This window comes from Panthera leo, chromosome F2 (genome assembly GCF_018350215.1).
Source record: "Panthera leo isolate Ple1 chromosome F2, P.leo_Ple1_pat1.1, whole genome shotgun sequence".
Lineage (NCBI taxonomy): Eukaryota > Metazoa > Chordata > Mammalia > Carnivora > Felidae > Panthera > Panthera leo.
This window is the reverse complement of record NC_056695.1, coordinates 51,511,045-51,528,318: the sequence shown is the minus strand read 5'-3', so window position 1 is coordinate 51,528,318 and position 17,274 is coordinate 51,511,045. Positions and strand designations below refer to the sequence as shown.

Below are 17,274 nucleotides of genomic sequence, written 5' to 3'. Positions count from 1 at the left end.
CACTCTGCCTCTCTCTCTCTCTCTCTCTCTCTCTCTCAAAAATAAATAAACATTAACAATTTTAAAAATAAAATAAAATGCTTCTGAAAAAGCGAAGTGCTGGGAGCAGTAAACTGCTGACCAATTTAAAATCCTGTTTCTTTACAAGTCCAATTTCAAGGAACGTGTGGCTCTGTTTTCAGAATTATTCCATGATGCACTTTGATGTAATGGAAAAGGTGTCCGTAGATACTGAGCGGTCTAAAGATCCTTTTTTGTAAAGACAGCAACATATGGGAAATTTTCCCAGTTTATTCAAAGTTTCTCTCATATTTCTACACATAGTATGCCTAAGGATATAAAATAAAAATGATTATTTTAACATCACCGTGTTGGTTTGCGATCATGTTTACAGAAAAGATTTAAAAATAGTGCTGTTTTTGAGTTCAGACTTACATGGATTTCACAAATTTAAGAAACTAGAAAGCCATATAAAATTTAGCTAATATCATCTTCTCTTTTGGATATATGTTTGGCATCCATGTTGTATCATTTTAAAGTTACCATCGAAGAATGAATGAAGTTCATTTGTCCTGAGTCTTTGATTACACACATGACCTTCTGAAAAAGAACTATCAAATGCTGATGGAGTCAGAGACAAGACCACGGTTTGTGTGCTTCACACAAAAAACTGTTTTGAAATACGTGGCAGACTTTGGGGCCCCGAACTGTGTTCACAGCAGGCATCTAGTCCAGTGTACTGCCCTGCCTCACATAATCTCATGTCCTCGTGTGGTTTTAGCTACTCACTGCTTGAGCATTGCAGCAGCCTTCCTGATGGTATCAACCATATTTGGTATTTACACGTGCGAGTCCACTTCACCCACTAACATGTATAACTCTGAAGAACAAGAATCGTATTTTCTTCATGTTGGAATCTTTTTGTAACAAAAAGTCAAATGCCTTGCCAAAAAGAAGCTAAAAAAATCTATGTTGAAGTAAATTACAGATGTGTACAATACTTAACAATGTTTATTGCTAGTCTCAATAGATAGTAACATTTCTAGAAAACAAAATTTCGTACTATATAAACTTTGTTTCTTAGTGACATTTTTAATTTTTTTTTAATGTTTATTTTTGAGAGAAAGACAGAGCACAAGCAGGGGAAGGGCAGGGAGAAAGGGAGACACAGAATCCAAAGCAGGCTCCAGGCTCTGTGCTGACAGCACAGACACAGGGCTCAAACCCATGAACCGTGAGATCATGACCTGAGCCAAAGTCGGACGCTTAACCAACTGAGCCACCCAGTCACCCCTCTTAGTGCTATTTCTGAATCATTAATGCTCCCACCAGCATACGTCAAACATCATCAGAACCAACATTTGAAAAACAAGAAAAACCATCCTATTATTCTGAATTAAAAATAATTTTCAGACAAATTGCTTTAATACTGGGGGGCACCTGGATGGCTCAGTTGGTTAAGTGTCTGACTTGGGCTCAGGTTCGGCTCAGGTCATGAACTCACTGTTCGTGAGTTCGAGCCCTGCATCAGGCTCTGTGTTGACAGCTCAGAGCCTAGAATCTGCTTCGAATTCTGTGTCTCCCTCTCTCTCTGTTCCTCCCCCGCTCACATTCTGCCTCCCTCTCTCTCAAAATTAATTAAAGATTTAAAAAATTTAAAAAAAAACCCGAACTTGCTTTGAAGTGAATGATTATGTGTACACAAACTTTCTCAAAATGTCAAAATTATAAGAACAAATCCTTGATTCTAAATAGTACATGTTTAAAGAATGACATGTTTACTGGACATGTTTACTTCGACATGTTTTCTGGATAAGTTTTTGTTTCCGAGTCGAATTCATCTGTATAACTAAAATACATATTTACATTACAGCCAGCATATACACTTGTAAGATTTCCGATATTATGCGCTCTGAGGCAGCCCTAGACTCCAGATGGCCCAGAATAGAATGTTCAGAGTATCAGAGTATCAATGTTAAAACTAACATTCTCAGATGATTGTATTCTTGTCATCCTCAAGAACACACACACACACACACACACACACACACACACACACACAATACTAAACCCTGAGTGAATAAACACAATGTAAATTCTTTTTCAGACATTTAAGATGTGAATGGAGTTAGGCTCCACATCTCTAGCTTTGATGGGTCCCACAGGAGCACAAAGAATGTGTTACCTTCTCTCTCATTTCCCAATTCCTGATGGAACCAGTTCTCACTATCCTTGCTGCTTTCCAGAATACTGCCAGATAAGCAAACTTGCTTTAATTCTAGAAGCAGGAAAAGTTAAACAACCCAATGAGCTGCTTGTTCTTGAGAAATAAGAAAATGGAATTTTCTGAGGCACAAAGGAGAAACACTCATCATTGGGAAAAAAAAGAAAAATCCCTCTCAGAGCTCTATTAAATAGAAATACAAAAATATTTCTGGAATAATTCTCCTAAGCTCGCGAGGTACCAAGATGGCTTAGAGATGTCTGTTCACTCTATATGAAATACTGGTTGGTGCCACAGGAGGTGTGGGACTTTGTTATATAAACTGTTGCATCAGCCATGGGAAGGATATTCTTATAGAGAATATCCCCAGCAATGTGTTTATCTCAGAGCTTCCTGTCCTTGTTTATTGTTTTGATTGCTTTTGTTTCTTCTTTCCAATCCAAAGTTTAGGACTGCAATGATTTAGTGCATCTTTCTCCTATGAGTAAAGTTTAACATTACATGGACATTTCCTAATTTTTACATTTCCTAAGTCCTTCTGGTTCTCTTCAAGGAATCTAAACTTAAGATACTACATACAGTCAAACATGATGATATCAATTATAGTCTTAAAAGTGATGGGAGCATTGAAATGTGCACTTGGGATGTGGCCAGGCATGATTTTTATCAAGTAATCACTAATAAATTACAGTATTATGAGGAATGCCTTCATAATCACACCTTAGCTTTGGTTAAAGCATCTAGCTCATCTCACTATCAGGTGTCTATTTCAAACACTTAAAACAACTGATCATTCACTTATTCAAACATCCATCATAACATGAATCAATTATGGCATATCCATCCCATGAAATATTATATAGGAATGCAAAGCTGAGCTATAATTACACTGGCCTGGAGTACACATCACTCTACTGTGATAGGTAATTTAGTAAAATACCAAATTTCAGAGTAATGTTCATAGTATATTGTTATTTTTGTTTAAAATATGTATGCATGTGGGAGAGTACACAGGTGTTGTTTAAGTCTGAAGAAAAATGTGGAAGGATATTCTTCACTGCCAGGAGAGTATTACTTAAAAAGGGGATGCAACATAATTTTTTCCTTATACATGTATATAGTGTTTTATTTATATGAATAAGAACATGTTTTGTAAGTGTGACTTACTAATGAAGAAAGTGCAAGGAGAATTTTTAAAAATTAATCTTGGACTGAATATGTTCTAACTTTTCAAATTTATTAATTACCAAGCTACTATTGACCCTATTGCTACATTTACTAGTTGTGTAATGTTGGGATATGTATTTACTCTTTTTATACCTCAGTATACTGATTACTGCAATAGTAATTATTACACCAATCTCACAGAAGTGGCTGTGATAACTGCTGATACACAGAAAGCAGAGAATGTTCGCTTGTATTAAACAGTAACTGCCATCGTCTAATATAAGTGGTGGTGTATCTGGGACTATTTCTAAAGAAATACTTTGCTAAAGTTTCTGGAAGACATCACTGGTTTTGTGACTAAAGCATGTTCTGTGTAACTACCCGCTTTTTGGCTCAGAACTTTGGATAGTTTTCCTCATTTAAATGTTGGCGGAAGGAAGGCAAGAACTGCAAGTATTTCTCATTATTAAACAAAGAGTCAAAAGTGATCAAAGGGATATATCATCTGCTGTAGCGGGTTAATTCTTAATTAGGAAAGTTTAACTTCTAAAATTTCTTTTTAATTCAAGCAAAATCTATGTGTTTTTAATTAAGTTTCCAGACGATTGTGGTTTTCTAGCTTCCAAGATGCAAATTCATGGTCAACTATAAATATCAACCAGGCAGCAGAATGCTAATTAGGTAATCTAGTTAAATACTCGAGTTTCAAAAATTATGTCCTTTTCCCAACCTACCCCCTTGCAAACTTCATATAAGAAGAAAGAAAAAGCTTTAATTATTTAAAATAATGTAAGATAATTTTGATACTTGAATGTTAAAAATATCAATACTGTTGACTGCATCTTACTGAAATAAAGAAAAAGAAAATGCAGTCTTATAGCAAAAGGAGAATTATTATTATTATTATTATTATTATTATTAGTGAGTAAAGGGAATTTAGTTTAGTTCTGAGGGTGGGAGATGAGTTTCTGCACGTCTACGATATCCAATATTCTAAAAGATCCCATGGAGCACCTGGGTGGCTCAGTCGGTTAAGCGTCTGACTTCGTCTCAGGTCATGATCTCATAGTTCGTGGGTTCGAGCCCCACGTCAGGCTCTGTGCTGACAGCTCAAAGCCTGAAGCCTGCTTCAGATTCTGTCTCCCTCTCTCTATACCCCTCCCTGGCTCACACTCTGTCTCTCTCTCTCTCTCTCAAAAATAAATAAACATTAAAAAAAATTTTCAAAGATCACATAGGCATCCACCACTGCCCAGAAACAACTGAAAAGCAAGAATATCCAATAGATTTCTATGTTGCTACACCTACTCCATTTTGTTCATTTAAAACAGAAAGTGCTCAGAAAGCTATTATTCTCAGAGAAACATAAATAAAACTTTTCACGTAATTTTCACTTTTTAAGTAACCATTTAAAAATGATTTTAAATAATGTAGTAAGCTCAATACAACATACTGAAATATATAATAAGTGCTTACAATAGTTTTAATGTAAAGTAAAATGTATGATGATCTCCCCATGCCATTTAAATCATTTAAAGCATACAGCAAGAGGTGTTAGTAACTGGTGACGCCGAGATAAAAATAGGAGAAATATCATTTAAAAATTACAAAGCATTATGGTTTTGAAAGGGATCAGATGTAATGGATATAGCAAACCAAGCAGGTCAGAAAGGTTTTCTCTTTCTATAGTACCTATGCCTTTGGCAGGCTGCCTTGTTCTTGGTCCCATTTCACCAGGAAACAAATGGCTACAGAAATCCATGTTTGCTCCCATAAGCACAAAGATTTGATTTCCCACTTGCACAGAAATCAGAGATCAATTTGATAATGGAACTAGGAAATGTTTCTGCATAATAACAGAGGAAGTAACAACAGACAAAGCTGGTAGATCCCACCTACCCTGGGCTGTTTTTGTCCTTCGTCATTTCTGTGCAGGTGAGCAGGCAACCTTATAGCTGTGTGGGAGCCCAGTCTGATCTGATAAGTGTTCTGTTACCCGTGTGCCTGGCACTTGATGTCTCACAAGCTCCACCCACACCTCCACCAAGGGCCAGCGGTTGGGGGAGGAGCCAGTATGCAGAAAAGCATCCGAGGAAAAAGGGACCCTAAAGTCCACACAGCAAGCTGTTATCCCCCGAATAGAAAATGCCGTTTAGTAAGTACAAGGAAGCCGGGTGTTAAATGCAGTTGTTCTTTACTCATTTATGTGAGAAATATGCTTCTATGAGTGTGTTTTTCTTTATAGCATATAATTTAAACCATACAATAAGAGATATTAGTCAATGATAGGGAGCACTAAGGTGAAATTTCCTTGTAGCATACAAAGAAAACACAGAAACAATTTAGAGATAGTAGCAATATCAGACTTTTAACCACCAAAGAATAACATTGATGTCTACACCATTCTCATTATAATTCACTCACTGCATTCTTACTAAGTGCTAGGCATTGTGCTAAGTGCTTTAAATGTATTACTTAATTAATCTCAGTGGCCTGTGAGGTAGGTACTACTCATATTTTCATTTAACAGAAGGAAGAATGGAATATTTAGCAAGTTGAGGAACTCGCTTAAGGTCAAATAACTAGTAATTGGCAGAGATGGGATTTGAACTCTGCGTTTTAAGACTCCTAAGACTGACTTCCTGACCACTTTATCATATTTCCCTCACATTGTTACATTACTTTCAGTAGATCCCTCATGCCACCAGAACGCTCTTCCTGATTATTAAAAGAAAAATACTTAGATAAGATATATTTAGTGATTTAATGTGAAGCGTTACAACAGATAAGCCTCATTACTGTTGAATTAATACCCTCAAAAGGTTTTAAATGCCTTTAAAGAAATATTTAACCTTTAATGTGTTTTCAAAATCTGGGGTGTAGATGATAAAATAATAAAAGTCTGCAACTCATCACCAAAAAAAAAACCAAAACAAATAATTCAATTAAAAAATGGACAGAAGACATGAACAGAGATTTCTCCAAAGGAGACCTACAGATGGCCAGCAGATACATGAAAAGATACTCAACATCACTCATCATCAGGGAAGCACACATCAAAACCACAACAGGATATCACCCCCCACCTGTCATAATGACTAGAGTCAAAAACATAAGAGACTCTTAACTACAGAGAATAAACTGAGGGTTGCTGGAGGGGTGCTGCGTAGGGGGATGAGCTAAATGGGTGACTGGCATTAAGGAGGGCACTTGTGATGGGCACTGAGTGTTATATGTTAGTGATGAATCATTAAATTCTACTCCTGAAGCCAATACTACACTGTATGTTAACTAACTTGAATGTAATAAAATCTTGGGGGCGCCTGGGTGGCTCAGTTGGTTAAGTGTCCAACTTCAGCTCAGGTCATGATCTCGCAGTTTGTGAGTTCAGGCCCCGCATCAGGTTCTGTGCTGACAGCATGGAGCCTGGAGCCTGCTTCAGCTTCTGTGTCTCCCTCTTTCTGCCCCTCCTCCACTCACTCACTCTCTCTCTCAAAAATAAACATTAATTTTTTAATGAAATCTTGTTTTAATAAAATAAATACACACACACAAGAAACAACAAGTATTGGCGAGGATGTGGAGAAAAAGGAATTCTGAAATGTTGGTGGGAATACAAACTTGTGCAACCAGTATGCAAAACAGCATGGAAATTCCTCAAAAAATTAGAAATAGAATTACCATATGATCCAGTAATTTCACTACTGAATATATACCCAAAGAATATGAAAACACTAGTTCTGAAAGATACATGCACCTCTATGTTTATTGCTGCATTATTTAAAATAGCCAAAATATGAAAGCAACCCAAGTATCCATCAATAGATAAATGGATAAAGATGATATGGTATGTATATAATGGAATATTACTCATCCATAAAAAATAATGAAATCTTGCCATTTCCAACAGCAATGGGATGGATCAAGAGGGTATAATGAACTAAGTATATGTATATACTTATGAGGGTATATATGGGTATATGAAGTATATGAGGATATATGAAATAAGTCTGTAAGAGAAAGACAAATACCATATAATTTCACTCATATGCTGAATTTAAAAAAAACAAAACGAACCAAGAAAAAAAAAGAGACAAACAACAAAAACAGACTCTTGGGGCACCTGGGTGGCTCAGTTGGTTAAGCATCCAACTTCAGCTCAGGTCATGATCTCACAGCTTGTGAGTTCAAGCCCTGCATCTGGCTCTGTGCGGACAGCTTGGAGGGTGGAAAAATTTTAAAACCAAGACTCTTAAATATAGAGAACTTGTGGTTAGCAGAAGGGAGGTCAAGGGGCAGGGCATTGTGTGACATAGATGAAGGGGATTAAGAGTTCACTTATTGTGATGAGCACTGAGTAACTTATAGAATTGGTGAAACAATATAGCATTGTACGTTGACTATACTGAATTTATTTATTTATTTATTTAGCTATACTGAATTTTTAAAAAAATAATTACAATAAAGAAATAAATTTGAAATGTGGAAGTACACTAAAAACATTAAGGCACAGATAGAGCAAATATGAAAACCAGATAATAAGATTCAAGATTCAAGCAGTGTAATGGGAAACAAAGATCCTTTCACACCTGAATAGGACTGACAAATCAAGGCAGTACGTCTCAGTATTTAAACAATGATCATAGTCATGACCCTGAGTTATCAATATTTCTAAAGTCAGGAAAACATGACATACTTTTTAAAAAGCTGTCCTTCAAAGTTATTTTAAAAGTTATTTGTGCTAAGCTGATCATTCTCATGAAGGTATAAATTCCCTTAGGAGTTTTTAAAAGCCCCCAGAACCTTCAATATAATGGATTCTCTTCACGTGTTTGTTAAACAAATTAAAGGAGTGTATATGTAAAATCTGGAAAACTCTGAGACAGACAAAACATTAGAATTAGTGACATCCCTGCATTACCACTTAGGAGCAATCATTTGTTGAACTCCTTCTATAAGCTAGTAACACTGCATATGCCATTACTAATAAACAACAACACAGAAAAAAATAAACACTGGTATCCCTATTTTACAGACAAGGAAACTGAGATGTTGAAAATTTATGTAACTTACCCAAGTTCACAAAACATGTAATTAGCAGAGCCAGGATTCTAACTCAGAGTGCTTGATCCCAAAGCCTGGGATATCAATATCTATGTATTAAATTAATTTCAGAATCAGTTTTATTTGATTTTATTTCAATTTTAAATATTATCCACATGTGCTTAATCTTTGCAACATGGTCTAATATTTATATCTTCATAAAAGACAGGGAGATAAAATGTGTTTTCAATTCCATTTCATAGAGGATTACCAAAACTAGAATGGTTTTTATCAGTTGAAAATAAAAAGTAATCAAGTCTGGTTAAAAATATTCTGTAAACATGGTCCTTAGATATAAGGACCAGCATCATCACAAATACAAGGAGCACAAAGAGTAAAACATAGGTCATTTAAAGGATAGGTTGGGGTGGAATGAAAACTTAGATTTCTTCCACCAAAAATCATTGCAAAAATTCAGTTTCTAAGTGGAGAAGCCCCCTAGGAGTTCAGGGAAGCATGAAATAGGATAGCCCCAGGGCATTTCCACACCTTGACTGGTGAAGAGAACCAGAAATGAGAGCAGTGTCTTCAGACTACAGACCAATCTGTTAGGCAGCCACATTTGCACACAACCAGGGGTCCTCCTTGCTGACTTCTAGAAGGCTAGAGTGAAGGGGAGATGAGCCACCTCTCATCACACTCCTACTTTTCACTCTCATCCATCTGCTCAGACTGGAGAAGCAAACTGTCACAAAGCCAACCTCCGTTTCACAGCCTAGGAAGAAAGGCCTCTGTCTGCTTCCCTCTGCACACGCTGGGGTTTGCAAATTATGCCCCGACTGTGGTCTGTCTTGTTAATGCTTCTATTCACCAGCACCCCTACCCCACGAGAAGTTAAGGCCAACTTGCTTGTAATGTAGGACCTAACCTGGTGCCACAAAACGATCTGGTTTTGCCACTCTACTTCAGGAGGAGCTGTTTTCACTGCCCTTTAAGAGAAGAACAGGAGTAAGATATCTCTTGCCAAGTGTAGAAATTTTCCTAAGGCTTTGCAATCTGAACAGTGCTAAGCTGTGAACTAATTAGCATGGGTGTCCTTTTATTTCTTTCCTGAACATTTTTAATCAGGTAAAATCTGCATAAGTAGACATCTAGAGTAAACTTCAAAGGTAAGAAAAAAAGTCTAAAAAGGTAACAGACGCTGGGCATAGATGGAAATCAAGGAGGATGTCCAAGGATGTCCTTGGCAAAAATGGGGGGAGTGTGCAAAGGAGACAGGCATGGCAATGAGGCTGGTATTATTTCAGCACAAGCTGGATGTGGTGCCATCTGGGGTGCTGCCTTGAAACATGACCTAGTTAATAATGAGTACTTCCCAAACTATGGGCACGCGGCTGCTAGCTTCAGTGCCCTGCAGATGGATTCGCTGGCACTATGGAAACGCTAATGTTTGGACAGACTCTTGGAATTTAGCAGTTGGGCCTCATGATACTTTTCACAACCACATCGTTAGTTTGTCTTACCATGATTCAGAGTTCACCCTTCTTGGGTATTTAGTGCCTAAATAAGCCTCTTAAATGACTACAGACTTGTCACCAGCCTGTGAAGTTCTACTAGAAATAAAATAGGTGAGATTGGGCTGTTTTGTCCAATGTGCTACGAGGTTCTTTAATAACAGGAAAGCAGGTGGATATTATCAGAACTGCTTCAGTAGTTGCGATTTAATTCCTACAAATAAAAGCCTCTGTTGGCAGACTCATTAGACGAAGGATTTAAAAACATCAGAAAAAGAACTCTCCTTGAATTCCTAATGCCTATTGCCCAAGGTCATATCTAATGTATTTTATGCTTGTTCTTACATATGTGATTTATATTAAATTCTCTCAATGCTAACATTCTGTATGGTGTGTATAGATGGTGGGGATGTGTGTGTGTGTGTGTACACATAAAGTTTCTACAAAAATTTTGGAATTAAATTTTTGAGATGGTAAGTTCCTTTTTAAAAACTCAAACAAGGATTGGGGAGCCTGGGTGGCTCAGTTGGTTAAGCGTCTGACTTCAGCTCAGGTCATGATTTTGCAGTTCACAACCTCAAGCCCTGCATCAGGCTCTGTGCTGACAGCTCAGAGCCTGGAGCCTGCTTCGAATTCTGTCTCCTTCTCTCTCTGCCCCTCCCTTGCTGTCTGTCTGTATCTCTCTCTCTCAAAAATAAATAAACTATATTTATTTAAACTAAGATCAGCTATAAAAATACACAACGTTAACAGTCATACTTGGAAATGGTATGAGTTGGGAAGGTGTTAATTATTTTTATACATTTAACCTGAGAATAATAATTGATGGAAGGGTTGCCTGGGTGGCTCAGTTGGTTGAGTGTCTGACTCTTGATTGCAGCTCAGGTCATGATCCCAGAGTCATGGGATCAAGCCCCACATCGGGTTCCACACTAAGTGTAAAGCCTGCTTAAGATTCTCTCTCTGTCTCTCTCTCTCTCTCTCTCCCCCTCTCTTTCTCTCCCCCGTCCTCGCCTCTCTCCCCTGCTCACTCTCTCTCTCTAAAAAAAATAATTGATGAAAAAACATGGATCATTTGGTTAACATACTGTACTGGTATTTTGATTTCAATGTAGCACTACTTTATATTTTGATATGTTTTCCTAAGATGAAACATAAACCTTGATTTTATTACTATTATTTTAAAATTCCAAGTCTTTTCAATATATTTCACTGCCTTGGGGTGCCTGGGTGGCCCAGTCAGTTGAGGGTCCAACTCTTGATTTCAGTTCAGGTCATGATCTCAGGGTTGTGGGATCAAGCCCCACTTCAGGTTCTGTGCTGGAAATGCAGCCTGCTTGGAATTCTCTCTCTCTCCCCCTCTCTCTGCCCCCCCGACTCACATGTGCATGCACTCTAATAAAATACACACACACACACACACACACACACACACACATTTAACTGTCTATATCAAAAGAGTTAATAACTATAAACCAAATCCAATACCTTCCTAAAAGGAAATAGAGGAGAGTAGAAACTTTGGACAGTAACCTATTCATCAGGAGTCTGATATTTTTCATATGTATGTACAGGCCTAAGGTAAAATTTACCAATCAAATTGTAATGAGTTGGAAGTTATTTTACCATCTAGTACAGAAAGAGATGAAAATCTCTTTTTATTCTTAACTATACACCTGTAATCGTTCATTAGTAAAATCAGCAGTGCTTTCATCATGTAAGGAAAAGAAAATCACATTTTCATTAAAGATTGTGCCAATTGCCCTATGATATTTATTAGTACTAAGGACAGTTGTGCAGTGGTACCTAGGACATCCCTGAGCACAGCTGCCCAGGAAATGCCGCACACTTTTCTTCAGAGCAGAACCTATTCTACCGTAGTTTTTAGGTGTGGGTGAAGGTGTAGGAATAAACCAATCAATTATAAATCTGTAATATCTAGACAACACTCTGGAGTTTGAAAACTGTTCTTCACTTTGGAAACTACCAATGCAGTTCCACTGACTAAGTGCACCACTATCAGTCCCCTCAATGGAAGAGACAGCAGATACTTTCTCCATTTTACTGAAGCTGAAATAAAAAGTCAATAGAGTGAAATTTTATTCATGCCTCCAAATGATAATTGGCCACAATAAAACCTCACTTATTCAGCAACTTCAACTATCCAGAACTCAGAGGTTGATTTACAAATTCACAAATTCTCAAAGACTTTATCCACAGGAGTGTTCCGTGTGCAGAACTTAATTAGAACTGTACCTATAATAGAACAGATCAATGAAATCAGGAACTGGTTCCTTAAAAAAAAATTAATAAAATTGTAAACTTCTAGCAGGACTTACAAAACGAAAAAGAGACAAAGAGACAGAGAGATCCTAAATAGGTAAAATCACAAATGAGAGACAAGAAATAACAACCAACACCACAGAAATACAACCAATTATAAGAGAATATTATGAAAAACTATATGCCAACAAACTGGACAACCTAGAAGAAATAGATGAATTCCTAGAATATAAATAACCAAAACTGAAACAGGAAGAAATAGACAACTTGAACAAACTGATAACCAGCAAAGAAATTGAATGAGTAATCAAAACACTCCCAACAAATAAAAGTTGAGGACCAGATGGCTTCACAGGCAAATTCTAAAAATTTAGAGAAAAGTTAATACCTTTTCTTCTCAAAGTATTCCAAAAAATAGAAAAGGAAGAAAAACTTCCAAATTCATTCTATGAGGCCAGCATTACCCTGATATCAAAACCTAGATAAAGACATCACTAAAAAAGAGGACCATAAGACCAATATCCCCAATGACCACAGATGGAAAAATCCTTAGCAAAAGATTAGCAAATTGAATCCAAAAACACATTAAAAAAAATCATTCACCACCATCAAGTGGGATTTATTCCTGGGCTACAAAGGTGTTTCAGTGTTTGCAAATCAATCAACATGATGGATCACACTAATAAAAGAAAGGATAAGAACCATAGGATCATTTCAATAGATACAGAAAAAGCATTTGACAAAGTATAACATCGATTCATGATAAAAATCCTCAACAAAGTTAAGTTTAGAGGGAACATACTCCAACATAATAAAGGCCATATTTGAAAAACTCATAGCTGACATAATCCTACATGGGGAAAAACTGAGAGCTTTTCCTCTAAGGTCAGGAACACAACAGGGATATTCACTCTCACCACTTTTATTCAACATAGTACTGCAAGTCCTAGCCACAGCCATCAGACAACAAAAAGAAATAAAAGGCATCCAAATCATCAAGGAAGAAGTAAAACTTTCACTATTTGCAGATGGCATGATACTATACATAGAAAACCTAAAAGACTCCACCAAAAAACTGCTAGACCTCATAAATATATTCAGTAAACTCACAGGATACATAATGAATGTACAGAAATCTGTTGCATTTTAATGCACCAATAATGAAGCAGCAGAAAGACAAATTGCACCAAAAATAATAAGATAACCTAAGAATAACCCTAATCAAAGAGGTGAAAGATCTGTACTGTGAAAATTATAAAACACTGATTAAAAAATAATTGAAAAGGACAGAAGTAAATAGAAAGACATTCCATGCTCTTTGGAAAAGCAAATATTGTTAGTGTCTATACTACCCAAAGCAATCTATAGATTTAATGCAATTTGTATTCAAATACCAACAGCATCTTTCACAGAACTAGAACAAACAATCTTAAACCTTTTGAGGAACCACAAACGAACCCAAATAACTAAAGCAATCTTGAAAAAGAAAAAGAAAGCTGGAGGCATCACAATTCTGGACTTTAAGTTACACTTCAAAGCTTTAGTAGTCAGGGCGCCTGGGTGGCTCAGTTGGTTAAGTGTCTGACACTTGATCTCTGGCTCAGGTCATAACCTCATGCTTTGTGAGATGGAGCCCTGCCTCAGGCTCTGACCTGACAGTGCTGAGCTTCCCTGGGATTCTCTCTCTCTCCCTCTCTCCCCCTTCTGCACTCACACACTCTCTCTCAAAATAAATAAATAAACATCTTTTTAAATGTCAAAACCATATGGTAGTGACACAAAAATAGACACATATATCAAGAGAACAGAATAGAAAACCCAGAAATGAACCCACAATCATATGGTCAATTAATCTTTGACAGAGCAGGAAAGAATGTGCAATGGGAAAAAGGCAGTCTGTTCAACAGATGATGTTGGGGAAAACTGGACAGCAACATGCAAAAGAATGAAACTGGACCACTTTCTTACATCATACTCAAAAATAAATTTGAAATGGATGAAAGACCTAAATGTGAGATCTGAAACCATAAAAATCCTAGAGGAGAACACAGCCAGTAACTTCTTTGACATGGGCCATAACTTCTTTTTAGATAATGTCTCCTGAAGGAAGAGAAACAAAAGTAAAATTAAACTACTAGGACTTCATCAAAATAAAAAGCTCCTGCAAAGTGAAGGAAATAATCAACAAAACTAAAAGGCATGTATGGAATGGGAGAAGATATTTGCAAATGACTTATCCAATACAGTTAGTATCCAAATTATAGAAAGAACTTATGAAACTCAACACCCAAAAAATGAATAATCCAATTAAAAGTGAGGCAGAAGACATCAATAGACTCATATGTGGAAATTAAAAAACAAAACAAGGGCGCCTGGATGGCTGAGTCGGTTAAATGTCTGGCTCTTGGTTTCGGCTCAGGTCATGATCTTGCAGTTTCCTGAGTTCCAGCCCCATGTTGGGCTCTGCACTGGCAGCATGGAGCTGGCTTGGGATTCTCTCTTTCTTCCTCTCTCTCTCTCTTTGCCCCTCCCCCACTCACACTGTCTCTATCTCTGTCAAATAAACAAATAAAATTTTAAAAGATAATAAAAAATAAAAACAAAACACAGAAGCAAAGGGGAAAAAAGAGAAAGACAAACCGAGAAACAGACTCTGAACTATAGAAACACACTGATGGTTACCAGAAGGGCGGAGCGGGTGAGGGAACAGGTGAAATAGGTGATGGGGATCAAGGAGTGCACTTGTGATGAGCACTGGGTGATGAATGGAAGCGCCAGATCACTATCTTGCACACCTGAATCTAATATAATACTGTATGTTAACTCACTGGAATTTAAATAAAAACTAAAAGAAAAGAACTAAATGTAAAACTGTACTTTTATTAATCTCAGAGGCATGGCTATCTGGTTTCAAGTGATTTGTTCCTTCTCCCGCTGAAGTTTGCAAGATGCAACTCACAAATGTTTGGATGGCAAGTCAGAAGGTGGTTGAAGTGGGTGGGAGTCCCTATTAAAGGCCAGCACATGCGTAACTGCTATATGGGAAGAGTCCGGAAGAAATGGATTCAGAAAGCACAGTGGTTTAGAACCCCAGATGTAAAAGCATTTGTAAGAAAATTACACTAAATAAAACAAAACCAATTAAAAACCTACAAGAATAAAAAGCCAAAGACATAAATACAATTTTGTTTTTAAAAAAAATTTTTTTAATGTTTATTTTTGACAGAGAGAGAGAGAGAGAGAGAGAAAGAGAGAGACAGAGCATCAGCAGGGGAGGGGCAGAGAGAGAGGGAGACACAGAATCCGAAGCAGGCTCCAAGCTCTGAGCTGTCAGCATAGAGCCCGACGTGGGGCTCGAACTCACAGACCTCGAGATCGTGACCTGAGCCGAAGTTGGATGCTCAACTGACTGAGCCACCCAGGCGCCCCGATATAAATACAATTTTCAAAAGCAAATGTCTTCTAAATATTAACAACAACAATGCAATCAATGCAATTATCATTACCCATTCTTTGTCTCAGGATGGGATTCTAAGAACCTTTTGTGTATTATGTCATTTAATTATCTCAACAACAATGGGAATGAGACTTTTATTAAATCTAATTCAAATATAGGTGTGACGGAGAGAGAAGTCATGTAACTGGCCCAAGTTCACATGGCTGGTAAATTAAGAACAGTGCTAATCCAAGTCCAGATTCATCAGACGGGTTAGAGGGCCCCACACCAACATGCCGTACCTCTGGCCTCCTATCTCAAACATGCTACCATTTATTGAATCTGAACTGTGGCACAGGTAGGCACTGTTAAGCACTTCACAAATATCATTTGATTTAGGCTCACAACAAACCTGTGAGCACAGCATTACTGTCATCTCCATTTTGCAGATGACAAAGCCAAATCTCTCCGTAGTTCAATAGTTTGCCCAGCCAGAAAGCAGAAGACTCAGGCTTAGGATCCCACACTGGTGACTCCAGAGCCCTTGCTCGTTACCCTTGCACTGTCTGCTTTTCAGTGTGAGGGTCGAACAATGCACTAGTGGCATCCTAACACTCTCATACTCAGGCAGCGCCAGTTTAGTGGCAGTACTTTGGTCATACAGCCTAAGTGTACAGATGAGCGCCTTCTTCAGAGCAGGACAGTCTTGATTTAGAATTCCGCTATTTACTCTCTATGACCCAGGACAAGTTACTGAATCTGAACTGGCCTCCTCTGAACTGAGGATAATAAAACCTACTTTACATCACAGCCCAGAAAAGAGTAGGTGCTTGGTATTCTCCTACCCACAATGTGGAGTGCAGACCTGGTGAAAAATGGGATTTATAAAACATACCTAGTTCCTAATCTGGTCAAACAGAATAGCACTATCCAACAGCCATATAATATAAGCCATACACATAATTTTAAATTTCTTAGAATGCACATTAAAAAGAATTACTTTCATCAATATTTTATCTTACCCAGTGCATCCAAAATATTATCATTTCAACATGTGATCAATATAAAAATTATTAATGAGATATTTTGCATTCTCTTATTGAATCTTAGAAATTTAGGGTGTATTTTTTCACTTACAACACGTTGACATGAACTAGTGGTTCCTGTACTGGACAACATGATAACATGAAGACATGATGATTGCTATGGTTTGTGATGGGTTTCTCAATCCTTTTCTTTCCTTATTTTAGTCCATTCTGGATATGGGCGATATCAGTCTACAATCTAGTCCTTGTGTACCCACCTTCATCTCCTACGTTACCTCTATGCTGACATTCATGGAAGCAATTAGATTCACCGTTATTACAATCTATGTGTAAACAGTCTTCAAAGGTCTGAACTGCTCAATAAGAAGTTGAATGCTCGAAGTACTTTCGTGTCCTATTAAATGGCGCCTTGTATATGCTGACTTTTATATTTATTATATTTATTTATCTTTCTCTTTGCACACATCTCTCCAATTAAATGATAGGCCCCTTAGGGCTTTTCTATGCATCATTATAGCCCTAGCTTCTAGTACAGTGTCAAACACATACTAGACAATCAAT

At 37.3% G+C, this 17,274-nt stretch overlaps 1 protein-coding gene across 3 annotated transcripts in view; it reads right to left on the bottom strand.

Moving 5' to 3' along the window:
* The window catches only part of OXR1 (oxidation resistance 1), a 362,974-nt gene that overhangs the window by 273,755 nt on the left and 71,945 nt on the right, over nt 1-17,274 (bottom strand). The gene's annotated exons all lie outside the window — the stretch shown is intronic.